General features: G+C 42.1%; 1 pseudogene; it reads right to left on the minus strand.

The window, feature by feature from the left end:
• Positions 1–504: 504 nt before the first annotated feature.
• On the minus strand, positions 505–21,118 carry LOC125531197 (annotated as a pseudogene).
• Positions 21,119–21,223: the final 105 nt, after the last annotated feature.

Consider the following 21,223-nt stretch of genomic DNA (forward strand, 5'->3'; position numbering starts at 1 on the left):
AACACACAAGTTGATCCACGTGATCTATTCCTTAGCCGTGTGCGGTGCCCCCTGCCACCATAGTCCTCGATAATACTGTAGCGGAGTTTAGGCGCAGCCCTGCTGCTGTAGTACATAAAGATCGTCACCACGCCGTCGTGCTGACGGAACTCTTCCCTGACACTTTGCTGGATCGGAGTCCGGGAGTCCGGGGATCGTCATCGAGCTGAACGTGTGCTCGAACTCAGAGGTGTCGTAGTTTCGGTGCTTGATCGGTTGGATCGTGAAGACGTATGACTACTTCCTCTACGTTGTGTCATCGCTTCCGCAGTCGGTCTGCGTTGGGTACGTAGACAACACTCTCCCCTCTCGTTGCTATGCATCACATGATCTTGTGTGTGCGTAGGAAAATTTTTGAAATTACTAAGAAACCCAACACTTTTCTGCAACCGAAAGTTGTGATGTCATGGTTGATATTCTCTGTGAACTTGTAATAGAAGTAAATTGATTGGGGATTTGGTTAACCCTGACAGTACTTCCATCAGGTTGCAGTCTAGCAGATATGTACCACTTGCAAGGCTTCACACTACCATCAAATCCTCTGCACCTCGCATAAAACTTTTTTCTATCAGTCCAAACAGTCTTGGCATCAAACTCATGTTTCACTGCATAAGTCTTGAAACACATCCTAAACTCCTTCATGCTTGGGAACAACTTGCCTACTTCAATGATAGGGTTTTCTTTGTCATACACATGCACCAGGTCATCATCATGTGCATCATCTACCTCATCTGCAGCTTGTTCCATCAACTGTCCATCTACTTCTTCATCAGCATTAGCAGGCAAACTAGATTCACCCCTCTCCTGCTTATCTCTGTCATCGACTGGAATGCCAAAAAGTTTGGCCATCTCAATGTCAGGCATTGGTGCAATGACCAAATCAGTAGGCTCATCTAATTCAACTACATTCCAATCAACAGTTGATGCAGTTTCAGTTTCAGTTCCAGTCACCTGTCCCTCTTTGGGTATTACTATAGTTCAGTACACATAGGAATCAATGGCCTTTGTGTAGCCCAATCATCATCTACCATCTGCGCAGCCAATTGTGATGGCACATATCCAACCTTCGAAAAAATGTTCAGATCAACGAGCTCAGCAAAAAAATTAGCCCGTTTGCTTGTCCAGCCATTTTGCCGATTGATTTCTTCAACAATCCGTTCACCATCTTCTATTCTCACATACTCTCCTTTCCAATCATCAAACCGCAACAGTGATACTTCTTGCTCTGGACCCCAAACAATATTCTCCTCAATTTTTTCCACTCATTTCTTCACTGCCATCTCTCCCATGTTCTGTAGAACTTGTGGATCAATCTCTGTAAACTCAACCTCCCATTTAACAATAGTGTCTCTCTCAATGTTCTGTATGCTACCATCAACTAATTTTGCCTTTGATGGAAAGAAATTGACTGTCAATTCGAAGGTCCGAGCGGCAGCATCCCCTCTGTCAGTGGCGGACAGTGTGATCCCGTGAGAAAGAGCAAACGAGGACACCCCCTAATTGCATGCAAAATTGGATCGGAGAGAGGCGCATTACCTATTCGAAGTTGAATCTGGCAGCTCCATCTCAGTATGCCCACGGGCTCCCCTCACAACCTATCGATTCCGCAAGCGAAAACAGAGGAAAGAACTGAGATCTACGGGCCGGAGAGAGGAACGGGAGGGCGACTAGGGTTTGAATTCACTCACCATTTTCTGAGGACGAAAGGGGGCAGAGTGGCGGGCCTGGCACGGTCGGGCGGCAGGACACGGTCAGCTGTTTTGAGGAACAATTAAGTTGGACCCACATGTCCTAACATAAACGGGCGGGCTTGGTTGACGACCAATTTAACCACATTTAACAGCCATGTCGTGCGTGGGCTATTTACCTGCTCAAAATTGTCGCACCACAGCCATTCGCTCGAACAACGTTGCACTCTTGCCAATTCACCTCAAAAACGTCGCACAGGAGCTATTGACCCGAACTGCGCAGGCTACAATTACCAGACTTGTTTGCTCCCCTGTTCTATGTGCATAGAGAAGGTATTCATAGTAATAATTATTCCTATCATGTGCAGTCTAGTATACCGGTGTTGCTTTATTTTCAAACCTACATGAATCTCAATTGATTCGTTGGTAAAGAATACCCAGTGAAACTAATCAATCTGCTATCTGAATAATTTCTATATGTTAAACTCGTCATCGACTGTTAGCTTCATCGGCTGTGTTTCCTTGGATGCTTTCCAAAAACGGATGTGCAGAAAGATTTCTTTCAGGAGACCGGATATCACTTAAATACGATTTATGCTACTTTTACAGTATCGTTAAATGCCGGTCGGCAGTATTAGCTGAAAAGAAACTCCCGATATCAAACTACATAATGCAATGATGGTAATATTTCCTTTTTATTGAAGGATAAGAAGTTTCATACAGATAAGAAGCAAACAGCAAATGCTAAAACACTACTAATTAGAAGAAAATTTAAATCTCTGCATGATCCAATGTCCCACGAGTTCTATTTTAATTTTGGAGTGGTGTCTGAAGCTCTACATGTATTTGGTCAAACGTAGAAATAATTGATCTTTTAACTGAGTGTATACGCTATCTATTAAGGGGCGGAGGGAGATTTTAGATTGATCTTGCTGATATGCTCCAGCACAAACAAACTGATGCATGAACATACTACACGAACATGGTTTAGACGGTTGCATCATCTTTGAATAGTTTGCTCAATGTAAAAGGCCCAATTGCTGACCTGTTCAATGCACTTAGAATGAGATTAAATTAAATCTGCTCACAAGCTAAGTGGTTGAGATTATATCTACTTATCATGTCAAGGCGTGTATCCTACCCCAAGTTGTGAAATTTCTGATCATCCACCTGCCTCACTTGCTGAATAAGTAGTAAATATCAATATCATGCCTAACACTGCTAGTGCCAGGGCACGTTTCCTACCTAGTTGGACCAAAAATTGTGCAGCCACTAAACTAAGGAGATCAATCTCAGGAGCAGCGGCACCGAAATCTATACTACCCAGAAGAATAATCGCACATGATCAGGGGCGGATCCAGGATGAAAACTGAGAGGGGGCAAAGATGTGTAGTGAACTTTGTTTTACGGAGAGATGTGTACAAACTAATGGTTAGATCAGTTTAAAAAGTAACCACACAACCACACAAGCATGTATAGTGACTAAGAATAATAAGCAAAAATATATATTTCCTTACAATATAATTTCTGCACACACATAACTACGACAAGTTTGTTGCGAAGTCAAAGTAAACTAACCATTTAAGACACAGTGACTTGAAAAATAGCAATATGTTGTTCCTAATCTTCTTGAACAAAATTTCTAGCCTTCAATCCGTAAGAGAAAAGGTACATGTTCAAAACAAGGGAGAATTCACAGGCAAAAAGGTAGAATTTAAACATGAATAAATAAATACATTTAAGCCCATTACCTCCCCTCCATTTCATCGCACAACAATTTTTTCCATGGAAGCTTTAACTATCATTCATTAGGGATGGTATCCAAGATTTCACTTCTGCAAAGCAAATGAGGCTATGACTCAGAAAAGAATCATCACTCACATCTTCTTACGTAAAGCAATATTCCTGAACTTCAGAGCGAGAACAATCTCAATGGATGGGGGAGGTTTTTTCAATCATTCTAGGTTGAAATTTGGATGCATGAGGCTCATAAGTTCCCCATGCAAAGTACTATCTCCTAATTTGTTATGATGATTGCGATTGAAATCTGTATATTCTCTTACTTTTAGATGGATTCGGAGGAACCTAAGAGAAACCTCCATTAGCTCCCTTGCCAATCACAAAGTTGAGGCATTAAATAAAATATCATACATGAAGGCAGATAGTCCCTATAGATTTATTCCACTCTCGCATACTCAAACTTATTTTGTAAAAAAATATTCCATGATGCTAGAATCAATCAACCTGATTATCAATTGGTATGCTGTACAGAGTAGATATCCTAAATAAAAACTCATTCAATTACTAACATGGAAATCGAAAAAGAACAACAATTTAGAAATTTGAACTGAATCTAGAAAAGATGAACATGCCCTAGGACTTACCTCGATCGCGCAGAAACAGCGTCCCAGATACAAATTGCAAGGGCCATAGATCCGCAAGCCGGCCGGCCGGCCAGCCTGCACAACGCAGATCCAAGGCGATTGCCGGAGAAGGGAGATGCGCTTGGAAGGGCGCATCGCGTTTTGTCTGGGCGGCAGGCGGCGAGTTTCATTTTTTTTTTTGAGCGTAATAACTTTATTCCTCAAATAACAGCAAAATCGTTTACATAATGGTGGAGAATAAAGTCAGGGACGATGGTCTCCCACTCTTCTGATTTACTAATGCTGAAACAGTGCTTTGCTAAACCATCCGCTATCAAGTTTGCCTCTCTAGTACAATAATCAAAACTGATAGAAGCATAATCCATTGACATGAGGGAGCATTCTGCTATGATTGGGACATCCACTCCCATGTAGGCATTAGGATCAGATATGGCCTCCAGCGCAGTCAAACTATCAAACTCGATGATAAGCTTCATACAACCCAGTTTCGCTGCTAGGTACAGACCACATCGAATAGCAAATAATTCAGCTGAACCTGCACTAGACACATGTGGTAGGACATGAGTTGTTGCCCCCAGAAATTTGCCATGGTCATCTCGTGCAACAGCTCCGCAAGCTCCTGTGAACTTATCCTCATGAAATGATGCATCGACATTGATTTTTACAACTCCCGCACTTGGCTTCTTCCATACATGATCAATCCTACGTATAGGCTGGTTTGGTGAATGAGCACGAACAAAATTTGTGGCAAGTACTTGAATAGAAATAGCTGTTTGATTCGGTGTCTGTACTGTCTCCCCTCTTGTACGTTGCCTTCTTTGCCACCAAATGAACCACATGGCCACCAAAATAAATTCGGCTGTTGGTATGGTATGTGTCACTGTGCGCAGCCGAATCAATATATCTAGGGTGATAGAGCCGGATCGGTCTTGCCGAGCGGCTTGTTCAATCACCTCCGATAGTCCTAGAGCAGCCTGTTGGCCTATTGTCGATAGAGAAAACTATGAAAACCTGTGATAAGCCCTCTTGAATAGTGTTGAGTACTATATAGTGTAGTTCTATTATCCATCTAATGATAGTTTATAGTATTACAAATGAATTTGAATCTAGCTATTTATAAATGTTGCATGGAGTTCATTATAAAATCAAAATGTTCAACTTTTATCTTATTCTGCATTTCATATATAAAGTATAGTCTTCCTCTGTTTCAAAATAAATGTTGTGCTTTTAGTTCAAAAGTTCAAATTTAAACTAAAACCATGACACTTATTTTGGAACGAAGGGAGTATTATTCTTTTGGTACAGTAAAATTTATATACAACTGGATGAATGTGTGTGTTTCACCCGGTGAAAAAAAAGAATGTGTATGTTTGAGCCTCGCTTTGTTTAGGGTGCTCCTATAGGGTGCCTTCAACACCAGCTAGACTTGAAAAAAGTTCATCAAACTTGAAAAAATCTCATCGAATTTGAAAAAAAGTTCATCCATTTTAAAAAAGTTTGTCCATTCTGAAAAATTCATCAATTTTGAAAAAAATCATCGATTTGAACAATTTTATCAATTTTGAAAACAATTCATCGACTTGAAAAAAAGTTCATTGATTAGAAATAAAGTTCATGAATTTGAAAAACAAAAGTTCATGCACTTAGGAGAAAAGAAGAATGAAAGAAAAAGAAAAGAAAAAGGAAAAAACCGAACAAAACTGGTTCCTAGAAAAAAGAAAAAAGAAGAAGAAAAGAGTGAAAAAGCTATATGTAAACACGGACTGGTGAGTCTGCCGAGTGCTTAGGGCAGCGCACATATAGTTGCCCGATCGCCGGTTTGATCGTGCCTTCGCTAGCATTATTTTGTGTTTTAAAAACAAGAAAACATGGGCCGGTCCAGTGCGGCATCCGATTACGTAAATACCTAAAACGGGGTGTTTAAGGCGCTGAAAAGTTTCGCTTGCAAGGAAGCAATGACACTAGCAGAGGACCTAAATGTTCAAAGATTGAAGGTGGCATCAGATTGTGTCGGAGTGGTGAATGATATTAACTCTGGGACAAGAGGGCTTCATTCAGCAGTAGTATATGAAATAATAGAGCGTCGCAATAGTTTAACATTATGCTCTTTCATCCATGAGCATAGGAAACACAACTTTGAAGCTCGTAATCTCGTCAAATTTGCTTGTAATCTAGATTTAGGTAGACATATTTGGTTTGGCAATCCTCATGATCCAAACCGTGTACCTATGAACATCCTTCTTGATGAATAAAGTGACGAGATTTCTCAAAAAAGACGTTGTTTAGGAAGTTGCCAGTTTTTTTTGAGCGTAATAACTTTATTCCTCAAATAACAGCAAGATCGTTTACATAATGGTGGAGAATAAAGTCAGGGACGATGGTCTCCCACTCTTCTGATTTACTAATGCTGAAACAGTGCTTTGCTAAACCATCCGCTATCAAGTTTGCCTCTCTAGTACAATAATCAAAACTGATAGAAGCATAATCCATTGACATGAGGGAGCATTCTGCTATGATTGGGACATCCACTCCCATGTAGGCATTAGGATCAGATATGGCCTCCAGCGCAGTCAAACTATCAGACTCGATGATAAGCTTCATACAACCCAGTTTCGCTGCTAGGTACAGACCACATCGAATAGCAAATAATTCAGCTGAACCTGCACTAGACACATGTGGTAGGACATGAGTTGTTGCCCCCAGAAATTTGCCATGGTCATCTCGTGCAACAGCTCCGCAAGCTCCTGTGAACTTATCCTCATGAAATGATGCATCGACATTGATTTTTACAACTCCCGCACTTGGCTTCTTCCATACATGATCAATCCTACGTATAGGCTGGTTTGGTGAATGAGCATGAATAAAATTTGTGGCAAGTACTTGAATAGAAATAGCTGTTTGATTCGGTGTCTGTATTGTCTCCCCTCTTGTATGTTGCCTTCTTTGCCACCAAATGAACCACATGGCCACCAAAATAAATTCGGCTGTTGGTATGGTATGTGTCACTGTGCGCAGCCGAATCAATATATCTAGGGTGATAGAGCCGGATCGGTCTTACCGAGCGGCTTGTTCAATCACCTCCGATAGTCCTAGAGCAGTCCTAGAGCGGCGAGTTTCATTTAGCTAGGGCTCAGGTCTTAGTTCGTGTGATTCACGAAACTGTCAAAGACGCCGCTTCGTGCAAAGTAATACGTTCGTGTATGCATGCGTGATGGTTGATGGATGTTCGTATGTGACAAGGCCATTGCCTAGGTGGGCTGGTTGTCTCTGAGAGTATGGGCTTTCGAAAGAGAACCAGAAAAAACAAACAAGTGGGGGCAAAGACAGCGGGCTGAGAGGGGGCAAAGCTCTAGAGTAGAGGCCCAATATGAGAGGGCCAAAAATTCGAGTGGGGGCATTTGCCCCCACAACCCTGTACGTGCGTTCGCCCCTGCACATGATTAGTTTATCAGGTTTGCTATTTTACATCTAGATGTGAAATAACTATCTCATATCTAAATCCACAACCGTTGGATACAATAATCACGATTCCTTGTTTTAGCACTGTGTTGGTTTCTTTTGCGATTTACGCACGTATGTCTGTGTTTGTCTGTGTGTTTGTTCAGGCCCATGTGTTCCGCCGGCCTTGTGTGTGTGTTAGGCCGTATGTTTGTTCAGCCCATGTGTTTTGTCGTTCATTTTCCCAGAAATTGTTCTAGTCTATTATCGTCTATTATCGTGCACAGAGCCGGCCAGTAGTGACGTGAGCTTAGGATCAGCTTGCAGTTTTACAATCCTCTCGTTTTTCCCCATTTGACTCCCAGTATTTGTTTTTCTTTTTCGTTTCTGTTTTATTTTCCTCTTTTGTTTTTTATTTCATTATTTTGTTTTAAATTATACACTTTTATTCATGATTTTTTGTATTTATATTTTTTATTTTCACCTTTTCCTTTATTTTTTCCTTTTATTCTTTATTTATTTGTTTAAAATTCATGAACTTGTTTTCATTCTGCCATATGTTTGCTTTAAATGTCGTGCAAATCTTGATTGCATGTTATTTTGTCACACGCGTTCTGTGTCACGTTGTGTGTTTGATGTCTATTTGTCGACCTTTTCGCGCGTGTGTCTTCTGTTAGGCCGTTTTCGCAGCACGGTCTGAGGTCTAATTTCAGATTGGTTTGTTAATTATTATCTAAATGAGAGTTAACAATTTTTCATCTAATTCATATACCGTTAGATACACATGCTTCCGAGTCATGCTCGTTGTCCTTGCGTCGTGTTTTTTGTTTGTCCTTTGTGAAGCAATGAGACATGATATGACATTTTTTTAGTGGGCCATTATTATGTCTTGCGTATTGATTTTTTTTGTGGGCTTAGCCTTTTTGTGCAAGGACACATGTCTTTTTGTTCTCTGTTTTCTTTTATTTTGGTTTGACCGTGTAGCTAGAGAGGAGTGTAACTAGATTTTTTATTTCAGATTTGCTAAATCTAATCTAGATAAGTTTTAGCTCATCTAAGTCTATAACTGTCTGATTTTTTTGCTTTAATGTTCACGCAAACTCGATCATGCCGTCAGCTTGTTCTTGTTTGTCGCGCGTCCTCTTGTCCCGTTTATTTTGTGTCTCATGTTCTCGCATTTATTTTCACATGGGCCTATATATGTTGGTGTTTGGGGGGCTCGACTATGAAGCTTATTCCCCATCTTCTCACTGATCGATCTTTGACCGCGGTTATTTTTCCTATGTTTTATTTTTCATCCCAGTTATAGGTCCACCCTTGACATACAACTCGCATGTAGTTTGTTTCATCCTAGTTACAAAGTCGACCATTGAGTCGCAACTGGGCCCGTAGTTTCGTAGTTGTCCCAGGTGCAAGTCTACCATCGACTCGCAACTAGAGCATGTGTTTTTATTTTTCATCCCAGTTGCAGGTCCACTATTGACACGCAACTTGGCATGTAGTTTGTCTCATCCTAGTTGCAAGTCGACCCTTGACTCGCAATTAGGCTCGTAATTGTCAGACTTGCAAGCCCACTCCCGACCCACAACTGGAGCATGTATTTTTATTTTTCATCCCAGTTGCAAGTCTAGCCTTGACTCGCAACTGGGCACATAGCTTGTTTCATCCCAGTTGCAAGTCGACCCTTGACTCGCAACTGGCTCGTAGTTTCGTAGCTGTCCCAGTTCCAAGTCCCCCTAGACTCATAACTGGACTCATAGTTGTCCAAGTTGCAAGCCCACCCTCTACTCACAACTAGAGCATGTGTTTTGCTTTTCATCCCAGTTGCAAGTCTACCTTTTGATTGCAACTGGCTCATAGCTTGTTTCATTCGAGTTGACAATCGTCCCTTAACTCGCAACTGGCCTCGTAGTTTCGTAGTTGTCTCAGTTGCATGTCCACTCTTGACTCGCAATTGGGCTCGTAGTCGTCCCAGGTGCAAGCCCACCCCTCCGAGTTGCAAGCCCACCTTTTGACTCGCAACTGGGCCTGTGTTTTGTCTTTCATCTCACTTGCAAGTCCACAATTGACTTGCAACTTGAATTGTAGTTTGTTTCATCCTAGTTGCAAGTCGACCCTTGACTCACAACTGGGCTTGTAGTTTCGTAGTTGTCCCAATTGCAAATCCGTCTTTAACTCGCCAATTGGGTTCATTACTTCTCCCAATTGCAAGCTGACCCTCGACCTGCAACTAGGCACTTGTTTTGTTTTTCATCCCAGTTGCAAGTCCACCCTTGACTCGCAACTGGGACCGTAGTTTGTTTCATCCTAGTTGCAAGTTGACACAACTGGGTCATCTGTTTCATAGTTGTCTTAATTGCAAGTCCATCCTCGACTCGCAACTGGGATCATAATTTGTTGTTGTCCCAGTTGCAAGTCCACCCTCGACTCGCAACTGGTCCCATAGTTTGTTGATTCCCCAGTTGCAAGTCTACCCTCGAATCACAACTGGGATGTGTTTGTTTTTCATCCCAGTTGCAAGTCCAACCTCAACTCGCAACTCATATCATAGTTTTATATACTTGTCTCAGTTACAGGTGCACCCTCGACTCGCAACTAGGCCTGTATTTTTTTTATCCCAGTTGCAAGCCCACCCTTGACTCGCAACTGGGCCTGTGTTTTTGTCTTTCATCCTAGTTGCAAGTCCATCCTTGACTCACAATTAGGTCTGTAGCTTCTTTTATCCCAGTTGTAAGTCGAACCTTGACTCACAACTGGTCTCATAGTTTGTAGTTGTCCCAGTTGTAAGTCCATCCTCAACTCACAACTTGCATTTTTTGTCTCTAGTTGTATGTCCACCCTCGACTTGCCACTAGTCACGATGTTTCTTTTGAATTGTAACTGGTCCTTACTTTTTTGCATTTGCTGCAAGTTCATCCTCAAGTTGCAACCGAGTATCACTTTTTCATGTCAATTGTAAGTCCACCATTTCTTACAACTAAGGGTTGACTTTTTTGGCCAGTTGCAGGTCCACCATTGATTCGTAACTCGTCCTGTAGTTTGTTTCATCCTAGTTGCAAGCCGAACCTTGAATCACGACTAGGCTCGTAATTTTATAGTTGTTCCAGTTGCAAGTCCATCCTCGACTCGCAATTGGGCTCGTAGTTGTCCACCCGCGAATCACAACTAGTGCATGTGTTCTGTTTTTCATCCCAGTTGCAAGTCCATCCTTGACACACAACTGGACCCATAACATGTTTCATCCTAGTTGCAAGTCGACCCTTGAGTCGCAACTGGGTTCGTAGTTCCTTAGTTGTCTGAGTTACAAGTCCACATTTGACTAGCAACTAAACTCATAGTTGTCTGAGTTGCAAGCCACCCCTTGACTTGCAACTAGAGCATGTATTTTCGTCCTAGTTGCAAGCTCACCATCGACTCACAACGGGGTCGGTAGTATGTTTTTATCTTAGTTGCAAGTCGACACTCAACTCGCAACTGTGCCCAAAGTTTTTATGTTGTCCCAGTTGCAAGTCCACCCTTGACTCACAACTGGGTTCGTAGTTTTGTACTTGTCCCAGTTGCAAGTCCATCCTCGACTCACAACTAGCTCATAGTTGTCCGAGTTGCATGTCCACCCCTCAACTCATAACGGGTGCATGTGTTTTGTTTTTTTGTCCCAGTTGCAAGTTCACCCTTGACTTGCAATTGTAACCATATAACTTGTTTAATTCCGATTGCAACTTGACCCTTGAGTCACTACTGGGCTCATAGTTTCGTAGTTGTCCCAGTTGCAAGTCCACACTTGACACGCAACTGAACTCATAGTTGTCTGAGTTGCAAGCTACCCCTCCACTCGCAACTGAGGGCTGTGTTTTATCCTAGTTGCAAGCTCACCCTCGACTCGCAACTGGTCCGGTAATATGTTTTTCATCTCAGTTGCAAGTCCACACTCGACTCGGAATTGCGCTCGTAGTTCTTATGTTGTCCCAGTTACAATTCCACCCTCGACTAGCACCTAGGTTCGTTGTTGTTTTTCCCTAGTTGTAAGTCCACCCTCGACTCACAACAAGGCCCATAGTTTTTTCTTTCTTTTGTGTTAGCTGCAAGCCCATCATAGTCATACTACTACCCTCGTAGTTGTCTTTTTGTCTCGGTTGCAAGTCCACACCCCAACTCCGCAACCTGCCCTATAGGTGTTGTGTCCCACTTGCAAGCCCAACATCGACCCACAACTAGCCCCATAGTTATTTTCATCCTGGTTGCAAGACTAGCCTCGACCCGCAGCCGAACCACGTAGTTGTTTTTGTCTCAGTTACAAGTCCATCGTCGACTCGCAACCAAGCATGTAGTTGTGTTTCATTAGTTGCAATCTCACCCTCGACTCGCAATTGGGCTCATAATTGTTTACGTCCCAGTTGCAAGTCCACCCTCGACATGCAGCTGAGCACATAATTGTTTGTTGTATTTTCTACTGCAAGTTGCAAGCCCATGCTAGTCTATCATAACTGGGCCTCTGTGGTTGTTTTCTTCCCAATTTCAAGCCCACCCTCAACCGATCCAAATTATCGTCGACTCGCAACAGGTCCCCGTAGTTATTTTTGTCCCAGTTGCAAGTTTACCCTCAACTCGCAATTGCGCCCATTTTGTTGTTGTTGTTGTTGTTGTTGTTGTTGTTGTTGTTATCACAGTTGCATGTCCACCCTTGACTCGCAACTGGGGCCCATTTTTTGTTGTTGTTATCACATTTATGTGTCCCCACTCGACTCGCAAATTGGGCGTGTAGTTGTTTTCATTCGAGTAGCAAGCCACACCCTCGACTCGCAACCGGCCCGTAGGTTTTCCTCACAAGGGAGGATGCAACTGGCCTGTTGTAGGAATTTCAGGCCACAAATTATGTTTGCTGACTAATTGGGAGCACAAATTCGATTTTTTTTCAACAGTGCTGTTGCAGTGAGACGTGGGCACGAAGCCTACAGAAATATGCGACACTCATGCTTTTTTGTTGTCCTTTATTTTCAAACTAAAATATAGGAGAGGTCAACCGCGTCGTTGTTGTAGAGAGAAAAGCAATGGCCAAGCAATCAGAGCACCAAGGGCGATTTTGCTACATGATTTTCCAACAATACTTTCATTTTAAACTCTTGCACATGCAAACAAGCAATTCTGACCATGACCAATTATTCCAACAAATTAAGGGAGAGAAGGGGAGATTGTATTTGTTTGTTTTGTAAGTCATGTCAAAACTAAGACAGTCACCGTAGAGATCATATTGTTCCCCTAAGTGCCCATCAGACTAGAAGATGCATAGAACATTGTTTGTGTTTCTTGAATCTACTTTGATTTTTGTAGTAGAATCTTGAGCCAACAACCTGCCTCCCCCCTAGAGTTGTCCAGGACCATCATCATTTCCTTCTTGTTGTTTTCCTTCCTCAACGGCACCCTCATATTAGTACATATTCCTCTGCGTAAGGGAGTGGAGCATTATACGAATGAAATGATATAATGCCATGATTTTTCTTGCTGTCATCTTCACAGAGTTGAATGCTCTCACAAACAGAGTAATTATTTTCGGGCAGTTTTTTCGGCACGGGTTTGATTAGCTTCCTCATTTTTTCCCTTTCTTTTCATCTTTTTTCAGTTGCATGAACTTTTTCCAAATTTGTTTTTTTAATTCATGAAATTTTTACAAATTTCTTGAACCCTATTGTGAACTCTTTTTCCAAAAAATGTTAACATTTTTAAATTCATGAAATTTTTAATTTTCACTTTTCCCCTCAAATTACGTCATTTGCCAAGTCGTGACTTTTTTCAAATTCGTTAATTTTTAAGAACTATTTTTGTGAACTTTTTTCAAATTACGAACCTTCTCAAGTTGTGAACTTTTGAAAAAATTATGAACTTTTTAAAATTCATTATATTTTTATTTTAATGAACACTTTGCAAATTTATGGTTTTTTAAAGTCAACGTTTGTTGGTCAACAGTCAATGTTTTAAAATTCGCAAACTTTTCTAGATGTTCGTGAGGAAAAAAGAGCTAACAACGCCCGCAAAAAAAATGAGCTAGCAAGCAACCTGTAGCTACCTAGCAATGCATGTGTAGCAGCCTGTAGTGACTTCCCTCAAAAAAAGAACCTGTGCGACCTAGCGACCTGTAGCATTCTAAAACGCGGCCTAGCAAAAAATCTGTAGCAAAAAACCTATAACAACCTAGCTGCCAATGGGCCACAGCCCGCTAGGGAAGGGCGTGAGCATCAAACGAGTCTCCGTCGCTTCCTACTAACACGAGATCTCGACAAACAAACAATTCGAGACCAACAAACAAACAAACAAAAAAGATCACAAAGAGTGTTTATGTCAACTTAGATGTGATATAGACTAGATGTGATATAGTCTGACCCTTAGTTTATAAGCAGGACCGGAAGAATAAACGAATCGGATACCAAAATCACCTAGAAACCGCCCCTCCTGGAGTACCAGCAGATTGGGGAACTCGATGGGCGGCGGACGGACGTACCAGGTCGCGGTGGTGGGACTGGATCACCGAGTTGAGGACGCCGACGATCTCGCCGTCGTGCGTGGCGGCGCGGAGGGAGTCGGATTTGGCGTGGAGCGCAGCGGCGGAGGGGCCGGAGGAGTGTTCCTTCATCAACAGGAAAGAGTTTTTTCAGATGGTTTGTTTAATAAAAAAAGTATTTTCAAGGAGTTTAGAGCATCTTCAGCGTGTTCTAGAAAAAACTCTCCCAATAAGTGTGTTTAGAGGCTCCTCTAATATTTTTACAGAAATGCTAAACATCTGATGTCAGACATTTAGAGATGGTAATTTTTTTTGCAAAACGTTTGATTTTTCATGCCTAAACTGAGACGGATTTTTTGGCAAAACAATAAACTGAGTCGGATTTTTTGGCAAAACAATAAACTGAGACGGATTTTCCTCGCTAATTAAACTTGTCACCCTCAATAAATATAATTTTCCATAAAAGATGTTTGATCTTTCATGCCAAAAAATGTGACGCTCACTAGATATTCAGGTCTAAAATTTATTGAAAGAGAAAGGTGTGCAGCTGCAGCAGTCCCTCTATAAACCTATCCATATAATTTGTTTTTTGCTATTTCTCTCTCCACTAGTGAATACATACATGTACAAAATCAATTGCCATAAAAAACAACTCAATTTCTTTGTATCAAACACATGTCATTCATCATACTTTCAAATCCACAAGTTTGGAAATTTACATTTTAATTCAAATTCACACATAATAAATGGTTAGAATGCATTCAATGTAATCATGAAGAAGCTTAATGTCTACTGCGCAACTTTCTTCTTGTAGACTTTGTTGAGGACTCAAGCGTAGAGTGGAGAGTTTTGTAGAACAGTAGTAAATTTTCCTCAAATGAATGACCTAAGGTTTATCAATCCGCGAGAGGTGTAGGAAGGAGGTGGTTCTCTCTCAAACAACTCCGCAATCAAATAGAAAAATCTCTTGTATCTTCAACACACCCAATACAGTTGTCAATTGTATAAGTGCACGACTTCAGCGAAGAGAGGGTGATATATATGTAATATATGAATAGTAGAAATAGCTTTTTATAATCTGAATAAACAAAAATAGCAAGGTAGCAGGTAATGAAAGTGAGTAAAATCGGTGTCTCAATACTTGAAAATAAGTCATAGGATTCATACTTTCACTAGTGCAATCTCTCGACATCACTAACATAACTAAACCACATGATAATACCTCAAGGTGCCACAAAGAATCACTCCGAAGTTTCTATTCTATCGGAGAAAATATGATGAAATGCGTAGGTAGCAAACCACCTTGAAGTTGCCTTTCCAATCAATATATTGAACCACCCCCAAAGTTTCACGAATAGTCGCGGAGATCGTACTACGACAGCATCATATCATACATATCGTTCAACCTTTATGCCTAGATTACCTCATTGTCAGGGCGGTATCCACAAGTTAATTACTAGACACACATCTAGTGATCTCAAATCCAAAATACTCAATTCAACATAAAGAAACTTCAAAGATCAAGACTCAATTCACCACAAAAAGAATAGAGGGAGATGAACATCATAAGATCCAATTATTAATAAAGCTCATGATACAATCAACATCAGAATACATCAAGAACATGAGAGAAAGATCAAACACATAACTACTGGTAAAACCCTCAACCCCGAGGATGAACTACTCGCACGTCACCATGAAGGCAGCAAGTTTGACGAAGATGTCTCTGTGGATGGGTTCCCCCTCCTGTAGAGTGCCGAAAAAGGCATCCAGATTGGATCACTTCGGAAGAGAGTCTTGTAGTAGCGGTAAAATTATTTCTGGTCTCGCTCCAAGGGTTTTGGCATATATGTGAATTTATAGGCCAGAAATTAGGTCAAACGGAGCTGCATGGCCCCACAAGCCTGAATGCCACGTCCAGGGGGTAGGTCATGCCTCCTAGGCTTGTGGGCCTCACATCTATCTTCTGGTCCTCTCCTGAAGCTTTCGGGAGAAGGAGGAGGAGCTCCGCTTGGTCGATGAGAACGTCACAGCCGCGGCCCTTGGGCGGATGACAACGGAGGCACGTGGCCGGCAGCGAGGAGGGCCATGGAGCAAAGTGGCAGCATAGAAGATAGGGTTTAGGTGGGGTTTGTTCAGCAAGGTGCCTGGAACGTGATTCATTTATCCCACACCGTGTTTCTTGAATAAGAAGAAATGGATATTTTTTTGCGGGAAAGGAAATTGGTAGTTATATTACGCATTTTCCGTCTTCTTCATTTCTTTTGTTTTTCCAATTTCTCTTTTTCGTTGGTTCCTTTTATGATGCAGGATTTTCTTCCATAATTTGACTTTCCATCCAAAATCTTAGGAATATTTTTGTACATAATAAAGCATCATATATTGTGGAATTCGTCGGAAAATACTCAGGAGTACACAAGTGCTACAATACTAATATTTCACCCTGACTACACGATCGATCATGGGGAAAAGGTTGTTTGTTAAGTGTATTTCATCAAGCACTCAGCAAACAAGCCCTTAGTTTCCTATGTGTGCCGGAGAAAACACTCGGCAAAGGGACCTCTCAGCAAGGGCTGCCTCTTGCCACCGCCTGGTCTCCTATGGTCCTTGAATCGGCTAAAAAAATAGTTAATCATGAGCGTCAATTGAACTCACAACCAACTACTACACATCCGGAGCATCATGCCAACAGGGTTCATTCCCGAGTGTGTGAAAATCTATGGTTCGTCCACAATTTAATAGTCCCACCTCGCCCATTAAAATGAAATTTCATCAGTTTTTATACTAAGCGAGTTGTTGTACCAGCAAGCTGGCTAGAAAATCATTAGAAATATGATGATGTTGTACCAGCAAGTTGTTGGGCTAGGACTTATGATCCAAACAGGGCCTTAGAGACGTGGTGCTTTAGCGCAAGCAAAATGCTGCAGTATTCGCTATGTTGCATTAAGTTTCCGACTCCTTTACGCCCACAAGAGCCAAAAACTGGTGCATATTCATGTCTGAACCGCACGTGGATTGCCTCCTCAACTTTTTAAGATTTTTTTTTTGGGGGGATGAGTAGAAATCAGTGTATGTGAACTGTGATGGTTGTTTTCTTGGTGTATCTATATGGGGTGTTCACGTCAATATAGAGAGGTGAGGAGTGCGTTGCTGCTGAAGATCTCCGAAGACCACTTCCCTGGCAATATATAATTTGATGCTGGTTTCTAGTGTGTACCTTTTTATTGCAGTTCGGAAGATATCCTCCTCTCCTTTTGATATGAATATTCCAGTAGATTTTGTTGCAGGCTAATGGGACTAAAATAGGATGATGCTTATTTTGTACATAAACGGATAGGTTCATGTTCTCCTTCAATGCCAGGGCAAGTCATATGAGTTGTCAGAAAAGAAAGAGTTACCAATGCCCAAGTGATCATGATGCTAATTTATCTGATAAGTTAAACTTCTTCTCGTGTTGCAAGTTTGCTCCCTTCAGTTTTTCATTCTATTGTTGATCAAAACAATAGGATAACTGGCGAGCCAGCCGCCGTTAACAAAGACTCTGGTGAACTCCGATAATGGAAGCGAGAAAGACACAATGGATAACATGCACATATCCAAGAGGGCTTGGATGCAGTAACTGGTTTCCCAGCTGGAGAAGGGATCCAATGACACGAGCGAAAAGCTCTGCAAACCACAAAAGTGAGCAAGAAAGGATTTCCGGATGTTTTATCCGGTATCCATGCCTAGCACTCGAACCTCGTGCTCACTTACACTGTGATGTCTGGTGTATGGCTACATGATAAAATCGCGTCCGAGTACGAGGTGGCAGGCATCACCTTGCACAACCTCATCTCCGCAACATGTCATTTGTTTCTCGCGTTGCAACACACGGGCACTTTGCTAATATACTCCAACAAAATATAATATAGTGGTCTTGAAGCACAAACATACCATTACTAGTCCAGTGGAAACAATCCATACACCAGTTGCCATTGAGCCTTCCATAAGTTGTGACATGTTCTTTTACTGTTTCTTTTGTGTTGTGCAACAAAGGAACGCGTACACCAGCAGGAAGCACGCCGACTAAAGGATGAGTGTCTAAAAGCTCGCTAACACTTGGCATTTTCACTAATGGTGGATTCCTCTTAAGCTTCTTCAAGTCTGTCTGAGAAGTGAAGAACTAGCATATTTGTTTTGATTTCTGAAAAACCACAAAGTCACTAATCTTTACTTGGGAACAATGAAAGACAAGTCAAACACTCTCACTACTTGCAAAGCATCGTCCAGAACACAAAGCAGCTGGAAAAAATGTGAACGGTTTCAGAATCCAGGCATTTTCACCAATGAGGAATTCCTTATATTTTTATTCATATAATGAGGTTTTTCTACGTTTGTGCAGAAATATGGTATAAAGTATCTCTATAAAGTATTGTGAAGCTTTATAAATCTATGGATTGTTTGGATCAAGGGAGTTCCACAACAATTTCGCACAAAACCAAACAATAATCCACAAAAATTCTTAGAACATCCTTTCCGTTCCAAAATCGCTAACCATTTTACAGCTATTTTTTTGTTTATTCTAAAGAACTCATTTACTTCCATCCAAATATACTTACCACACAATCAGAAAGTAAATGTTGCACAGATTCATCTGTAATTTGCACGTCTAGCGCCCAAAAACTGAATAACATGCACATCAAAGTACTAGCAAATACACAAAACTTCCTAGTCAGTATTGTTTTACAACAATGGAAGACAAGTACTACAGATATGCTCAATAATGGGCGCATATGCCTGCACACAGCTTTACTTCAACACCACGTGATGCACTTTGCTCATTCATGGACCTTGGCCTGGAAGTATGACATGCAGCTATACATCTTCTTGGTTACCTTCCCTTGCATGTTGTCGACATACTGATAGAATGCACACCTCCAGGTCTCGCTGTAAAACCAGAACATGCCGCAGTACAGCCAGAACCCAAAGATGAACCCAGAAGCCACAAAGCAATACAGCCACAATGCCTCCCTGCTGTCTTCAGGCCGGCTCATTCCGCTTTGCGTCGATGTCGACGAGTCTACACAGCCCTCCAAGGGGAAACCACATAACCCTGGATTTTTGCTGTATATGGATGGATCTGGGAGCGTTCGCAGCTGATCGCTCATAGGTATCAACCCCGATAAATTATTACTCGAGAAGTTCAGAGCGGTTATGCTCTTCAAACCTGCAAAGCTTGGAGGAATTTCTCCCGAGAGTCGGTTCAGAGAAAGGTCCAAGGATTCCAGCAGTACTAGATTGCCAATGTCTTCGGGAATGCAGCCTAACAAATGATTTCCTGATAAGTTCAGATACCTCAGTCCAAGAAGGGTTGTGAGCCCCTTTGGAATCTCTTGTGAAAGAGAGTTGCCAGATAAGTCGATACCCACAATACCTACCTTTAGGATTGGGAAACCATGATCCACACCTTTCCAAACTATTTGAATATGCCCAGTAGATATCTGAAATAATAGAATACTGTCCCAGACAATGTCTTCTGCATCATGTACCATGCCAGTAAAATTGGTAAAGTCGTGGAACGGGTCCAATGAAGTTGTTTTTTGACAAGTCCAATACATGGAGTTGCCGGAATTGTAATATCTGGTGGGGTATGATTCCATCAAACATATTTGATGACAATCGAAGAACAATGAGATTTGGCAAGCTCTTGCTTACCCAAGAAGGTATTCTACCTGAGAAATTATTCCCTCCAAGATCTAGAGTGATAAGGTTTTTGCATTTCCTAAGACCCAAAGGAAAGGTTCCTTTGAAATGGTTATTGGCTAGGCGTAAACAGACAAGATTATCGTTGCAAGTCTTCCAAAAGGGAACTACACCACTGAAAGAATTGCTAGAAAGATCCATGTATCCCAAACTTGGCATGTCCCACAAACACTTGGAGAGACCTCCATCTAATAAATTGTTTGATAGGTCTAGGAAGCTTAAATAAGTACAGTTACAAATGAATACCTTGCCCCCATCTGTCAGAAGCGTGCCATACAACTGATTTTGACTCAAAGCCATCATTTGAAGCTGCCATGGATGCTCGCCAACACAGTCCTTTATATCTGCAACAATGTTGTTTGCCGTGAAGTCAACAGACATCAGGGATGTGCAGTTTTGGAAGGTCTGGTGGTGAATGCCCATGAATCCATTGGACCTAGCACTGACAATACTCAGACGTCTTCCTACGCAAATGGATGATGGGAACAGCCCGGAGAAGTTGTTCCTTTCAATATCAACTGTATCCAGGAGGCTGCTATTCCCAAGCTCAGAGACGATGTGGCCTCCTAGCTGGTTTTCTGACAGAACCAATTCCTGGAGTGACACCAAATTAGAGATGGTGCCTGGTAGCTGCCCTTCTAAATAGTTAGACGGTAAGTACATGGTGTTTAGTTCTGTCATGTTTCCAATCTCAAGTGGGATGCTCCCTGTCAGATTGTTATTTTGCATGCTGAGCATGCTGAGCTTCACGAGCATCCCAATTGTTGGTGGTATTGACCCGGTCAAAGTAACCGAGTCAAGATAGAGCTCCTCCAGGTTCGTCAAGTTACCAATCTCTTCAGGTAGATTGCTATGAGCCCCAGGCGTAATAGATACAGTTCAGAAAGGAGCTTCAGCTGTCCAATGCTGTGCGGAATGGCACCCCTCAATGACAGATTATCGAAGATATGCAACCGGGCCAAGCTCGTCAGGTTGCCAATCCCTGCTGGAATTGTACCATATAGACCATTGCTGCTCAAGGTGAGATTCTTCAGGTGGGGAAAAGCCGAGAAGTCGAACCTGTCAAGTGTGCCGTTCAAACTTGCCTCCATAAAATGGAGCCCTGTCATGTGCCCAGCCGAGTTGCAAGTGATGTGCGTCCACTTGCAAAGGCTGGTGGAGTTGGCCAACGACCATGATCCAAGGGAGTCATCCGCACTGACCAAGCTAGCCTTCCAATTCACTAGCGCTTCAGCTTCACGCCGGATGCCTGCTCTCACCGTCACCGGCGCGGCAGCACATAGTAGCAGACAGGTGCAAGAGAGCAGGAAGAGGCCTACGGGGTGGAGTTTCATAGTGGCTTTGGCTTCGGTATGGGTGGTGCTTCCCTGGTGCAGAGGATATAAAACCTTGGGATGAGCCAGCCAGCCGGCCGGCCGGCCGGCCGGACATTACAGGGG

Source organism: Triticum urartu, unplaced genomic scaffold (genome assembly GCF_003073215.2).
Source record: "Triticum urartu cultivar G1812 unplaced genomic scaffold, Tu2.1 TuUngrouped_contig_6873, whole genome shotgun sequence".
In the NCBI taxonomy this organism is placed as follows: Eukaryota; Viridiplantae; Streptophyta; class Magnoliopsida; order Poales; family Poaceae; genus Triticum; species Triticum urartu.